Genomic DNA, 6,290 nt, shown 5'->3' with positions numbered 1-6,290 from the left:
CCTTTATCTATTTCGCCACAAATAATTTTATTTTATTAGCATATAAATAATTTACAAAATTATTCCCTGTAATTTTATTTTATTCCCTAATGTCGAATTTTTGGACATTTATTAGGATTAAAAATCGGTCATATTTTACTGCTCTCGTCGTCTCTGCGCCCTATTTCGAACTTTAGTACCCGTACACATGTCTCGGTAGAGAAAAGGTAAAGAAAAATTCGCGAATCATTAGTCTATTTTAGTAAGCGTGCTGCACCGAGGCAAAGAAGCGACATAAAAATTGCATTCACCGGCTGGAGAGGTCTCCGGAAGAGGGAAAGAAAAGCCGGTGCAAGGCCGCGAGAAGATTTCAGCATCGGACCGAATTGTTCTAGCGTAATTCGCTGTCGGTTGAAACAGACGTTACTGCAGCAGTAGCATCCCCTCGGTGTTCCCGGCTGGCAAAAATTTATGAAGCTTATCGCGGGGTTGACGAGGAACCGTGCGAGGTGCATTTAACGTTGCTCCGCTCCGCGTCGAGCATCGTAGGATTACGCTGCCTTTGCGGCGACGCAGCGTCGTTAATAGCATACTTAACGCTGAAGTATTAAGTTTAATTACAGCGAATACTCGATAATTTGTCTTCGCCCGTCTGCCACTCGCCCCGGCAATTGCGCGCCTTGCAATTACTTTTCCAGACGCTCTTTAGTTAAGTACCATTCTCATTTTCCTTTTTCTTTCCCTCTCTTCTTCCCTCCGCCGCCCTCTCTTCGGTGTAAATAATCTTCACGCGTGGAATTGGCCTCGTCAAGAGGCGAATTTCTCTACCTCGTCGACTATCTCTCCACGATGATTTATCGCGGTGGATATTTCGCGTTAAAGTGGATACGGCATGTGCAACGGAATAATTAAAAACCGAGTTTCGCGGTTCACTCGGTGAACTAATGTGAATTCCTTTTGAGTATCGTTCCTCTCCTTCTTTTTATATTTCGCGCCTTTGGCGCTGACCGAAGACGTTGGGGAAAAGAGAAGCCTCGAGGTATACTTGATGTATCATAGTTCCAAGTGTCGTCAAAATTGTTAGCAAAATTGTTATCAAAATTTAACTTCGAACGATAAATTGGAGAATTTAAAGAAAAATACATGGATCAACTTTGAAAATTATATTAACGATGTTTATTTAAACTGGTACAGAAAATTCGTAATGGAACATATTGTGAGGGGAGGAAAAGAAAGGGATAAGTTAACCCTTTGCTGTTTTAATCAAAATTTTTAATTGTTTAATGGGACAGTTTTTATTTCAAAGTATCTTCTAATTAGAGGTTATATTGGAAATGCATTAACTGTTTCATTCAATGCAGTTCAATGCAGTTCAAGTAGTTCAAGCGCTCCGGTCACCAATGACCACCGTGACCAAAGTGTTAAAATGAGTTTAACTTTCAGTGGTTGATTTGACTTTATTCTTTTGGATACGATACACACAACTGCCCTTTTAAAGGTGGGCGACGTGCCACGGACGTCGTAATGCTTTTGTCGCAGAATCGTCAACAACGTGGTATACACGTCGTCAGGTAATTATCACAGAAACACTGGACCGTTCTGGCACAGGTATCTGCGAATTTCTTGCCAGCGCAAGTGATTAAAGGTGGGCCCTCTTTGTTAATTCACCGCGAAAATCAAGAGGATCTCCCCTTCGATTTCTCACGCCGCCATATTGGTAATCGAAACTCGCATACTCTTACATGCTCTTACAATATTCTTTCAATATTCGAATATAATTTCGTAAAATTACAAAATTTCTGAGTCTTTTAGGAACGGTTCGTAGATCACGTAGACACTGGGACAGATTTACTAGGAAATTATTCGTTGGCATGTAACGCAGGTGGTGGAAATTCGACTAACTGTGAACGTGTTGATTAATTATTTAGCAGCGTATTTAAGTACTCGGTTGAAAGTTAATGACGAGATCAACGTGGGACAATGGACTAACGAATGAGCCAGAATGCGAGCTTTTTCTGCGACTCATTATGCCAGCCGCGTCTGCAGTGCAGGGAACAGAGGCTGCAGGAAGCATCTCAATTCGAACTAGACCCAAGTGTTTTTCTTTACGACTAACTTCTAATTAATGCGAATTAACACTTTCGCAAGGAACTTACAACTGTGTTATTCTCTTCTGTCCGGGACACGGGAGCATCGTTGGAAACTCATTTCTATCTTACTTTATTCCAGCCACCAAGTTTAAAATGTCGCCAGAATTTTCTCTATCTTCCTAATCATATTATGTAATATTTTTTAATTATTGTAACGAATTGCAACAAATGTTAATTCGCATTAAATCAAATATATTACTTTAACTTTCTTTAACTTAAAATTTATCGTTAATTTTATTATATAATAATTGAGTTGAAATATTTACTGCTGTATTTTCGGGAACTGATTGTTGCGCAGATTTCTTTTGACTTGGTATATGTATACCACAACGTTTACATATGTCATTAACTAATCAATCGTATATATCAATGAAATTTTTACCTTTAAAATTAGAATTTGTTATATTAATATTTTAATTAAATTCGTATAACAATTTAATAAGTATTAAATGATCTAGAACCACCTTCGAAACCCGAAGTACTATAGGTAGATGAATTAACCCTGAAATGCACTATCCGCTTATATAAATAAAAATATACACTTCCATTAAAAAGAAAACAAAATTTACTTGACCATTTAAAAATTCGTGCCCACTACGAGATATCCCCTTTGAAACAGAGTAAACTTCATTTGAAACATTCTTTAAAACGAACTATAGTTCAGGAAGTAATCGAATGCGAAGCTTCAACTGTCTCTATCTCTGGTAACAGAAATAAAACACCCAGGACCGGTTGTTTCATCTTCCAATTTTTCATACAACGCGAAAAATATTTTCCAAACCCGGTTAGTGAATTTTCGAACAATCCAATGCAATACGTTCTCCAGCAATCCTCCCGAGCCTAACAAACGGTCTCAAACGTTCGTCGCCTCTCACGAGCTTGCAGTTTCATATGTAGCAGTCATAGCCAGGTCGTGGTGCGATCGAGCAGGGGAAGTTTATACGCGTGTTTGCTGGATGCATCATTTTCCCTTGGAAACGTAATTCCGACGGCTCGCGAATGCATCGAGGACGCGATAAACACGCGAGATTTAAAGTTCCCGGGAACTCCGGTGCACTTTGCGCGCCATGGGGGCAGACTGCGAGGCGATGGGAATTCCGCGATTAAGTTTCCAGGCTTCTGTTTAATGAGCTAAGATTATTATTAGTTTGGCGAGAGTTATCGAGTTATTCATGCTAACCAACTGTCTGCACCTGTTTTGCCTCGCGTCAGTCTTAGCAGCTCCCGTCGATCGCGTCACTCTGGCTACTTAAAATTATTTCTCTTTATTCCTTCGGCTTTTCCTTTTCGAAATTTTATACGTTGGATCCTTTCGTTGGGCCACAGTACCACTGTATATAAGGTTTCTGTCAGATGAAAGCGAAATTTTCATGAAAGGAACGTAATAGTCGAACGTCGATGATATTTCATGGGGCAGACTAGAATCCTGTTGTGGGGCATCATTGGAAGGTTACAGGATTAAAAATTAATTACAGAATTGAAGATGCAAAGGAATGCGAGAAAGACTATGTGGATGAAAGTAGGCATAGTGAACGCCGATGTGCAGAAATTGAGCATGAGAGATATGCAGAAGAATCACGTGGACCTGATCAGGACCTTGGCTAAGAACGAAGTCGGTCTCAGAGATCCTTCGGAGTTTGATGAACTGGTAAAAATTGTATAGAAATTGAAATAAGTATTATAAGCTCGCGAATCTCTGAAATATCGGTTGAGCTCGTGAATTTCCGTTTGGCTCGGCAAGGATACCCTCGGTTCATATAGGCACCTGGAGGTCACAGACCACGTCAGTTGCTCCTCGGTCATCATAACATGTACATCGAAACTTAAACCGACTAAATTAACTTATTTATTATTCACTTCGAATAACTTTGAATAATTCATTTAATTTATTTATTAATTATAATTCGTTAAAAATGTGAATTTTAGGTTATTTTAGGATGGGTCATGGATGTGGGATATAGAATCCCTTTGGGTAATATCACTTTCAGCCATTATTCGCTTTTTCTAACTTTGAAAAGTTGTTTTAAAGATTTATATGTTAAAAATTATTGTTATGAGAAAGTAAATGGCCTTTCTTATATGAAAAAATGATTGCACTTATGTAAATTACTGCACATATTGTTATTGCAAATTATACGAAGCATATATTTGCAATAAACTATGTAATAACTGTTATAAAGAGTTTGCGAATCTTTGGAAAATCGGTTGAGCTCAAGAATGTTCGTTTGACCTCGGTAAGGGTAACCTCGGTTTATATAAGCACTAGACGGCCACAGGTCACGTCAGTTGCTCCTCGGTCGTCATAACGTTCACATCGAAATTTCAACCGCTTAAATTAACTTATTTATCTATTTTTCACTTATGATTATTTCTTTAATTTAATTATTTACTTTTCACTTTTAATAATTTAATTATTTATTTAATTCAATTATTTACTTTTCACTTTTAATAATTTAATTACTTTTTTAATTAATTTACTTTTTATTTTTCATTTAATTATTTAATTCTATTTTTACTTCTGATTATTTCTTTAATACTAAAATAAATATTTTACGTTCTATCTTCTAATTTCATTGGTGTTAGTGGACATTAAATATTTTTATAACTATCAAATTATTACCATAATTCTACTAAACCGTATACGTTCGTACGATTTTACACGCGACTTACACGCGATTTTTACTCGATGCCGGTCGAGGCAAGTTCGTACGTGTCCGCGATATCGCGAGTGTGTTTTGAAAGTGTTCCAAGAAAGGAAGAAGGAATTTCAAGCAATGTTGACATCGCTACATCGACGACGTAGCAACGGGGAAGAACAGGGTGACGCTGATGGCAGAACAAAGGCAACAGTCGATCCAGAGCTGCTGTAATACGGAGAAGAGGGCAACGGCCGGTAAGTCGCATGTTTACGATTCCTCTGGTCACCCATCACGTCGTAGGACGAATGGTCCGAAACGGCACGGGTGGCTGGTTGTATTTAATTATTTTCGTAGCGAACATAGTGACCACGAGTGCTAATGTACTAATGCACAATAGCACTCGTGCAATATATATTCCTGTGATACATTTGTTGAATCAAGCTAGGGCTTTCTTGTATACCGCGTATCCGTCTCTCGATTGAAAAAATTTCTAATTTCTATTCTAAATAGAAATTTAAAAATTTCTCCTTATTCATTTCCTTCATTATCATAATTATTTCACGGGATTTATACGAAATACAAATACAAGAAAGCATTCCCCCACCAGAGTAAATTCCAAAATCAAAGTGATAATTCGAATGATTTGAAATTATTACAGGTGTTCCTTTGATTCTGGAATTTCTCATATTTTTATTCAAATATAGTTCTCCCCATATCAATTCTATTTTATTTTTTATTTTTTTATTTTAGTCGAGTCATTTGAGAAATAGAATCACCCCAGAACCCTAGCCATCGCTAATTCTGCTATTTAATTAGGATTTTCAGCAAGAAAAGATCTGCATGTTTTATATTATTTTCAATACTATTTGTGTCACTATGCTCGCTACTTTGCTTCATTGTAACTTGCAGCTTTTTATTTTTGCACATTTGCGCAGTATGACTGTGCATACTGTGCACATTGTAATCAAGGGTTCGTCGAAAATGCTTAAAATTCAATATACCGCGATCGCGAATTAAATTTAATTAAAAGTTTATCCTTTCTTCATATAACAAAGAAAAAACCAATGAAAATATAGTAGTCTATGTGGCTGCTAGCATAATTTTCTTCACTACTGTTGCGACTTGTAAAGCTCCATAAGGGGCACCGCGTGCCCGTTCTTAAAAAATTATTTCTCATTTCATAGTAATCTTATGCAACTATCAATTCTCCCTCTCAACTTTTATTTCCCTCTCATTATTAATTGTTCTTCCTTTGTTGCAGATATTCGTCATCCTATATTTTGTAAATTTCTATGTAATTTATTTTGTAACAAATTTTGTATTATATTCTGTACTGCTTCTATTAATTATTTTCTATGATAATTTTGAGACTCATTTCTCATTTATATTGCATGATATTTGATACTACGCTTTATACCATGTTTTATACTATATTTTAATTGTCTTTAGGCCCGGGTCTCGATTGCGTAGCCACCTCCACGCGGTGAGACCTGGTAATTGGTATCGTTTGTCAAAGGCGAAT

The sequence above is a fragment of the Eufriesea mexicana genome, unplaced genomic scaffold (genome assembly GCF_001483705.2).
Source record: "Eufriesea mexicana isolate 0111107269 unplaced genomic scaffold, ASM148370v2 scaffold4126, whole genome shotgun sequence".
In the NCBI taxonomy this organism is placed as follows: domain Eukaryota; kingdom Metazoa; phylum Arthropoda; class Insecta; order Hymenoptera; family Apidae; genus Eufriesea; species Eufriesea mexicana.
This window is presented reverse-complemented; position numbering follows the sequence as displayed.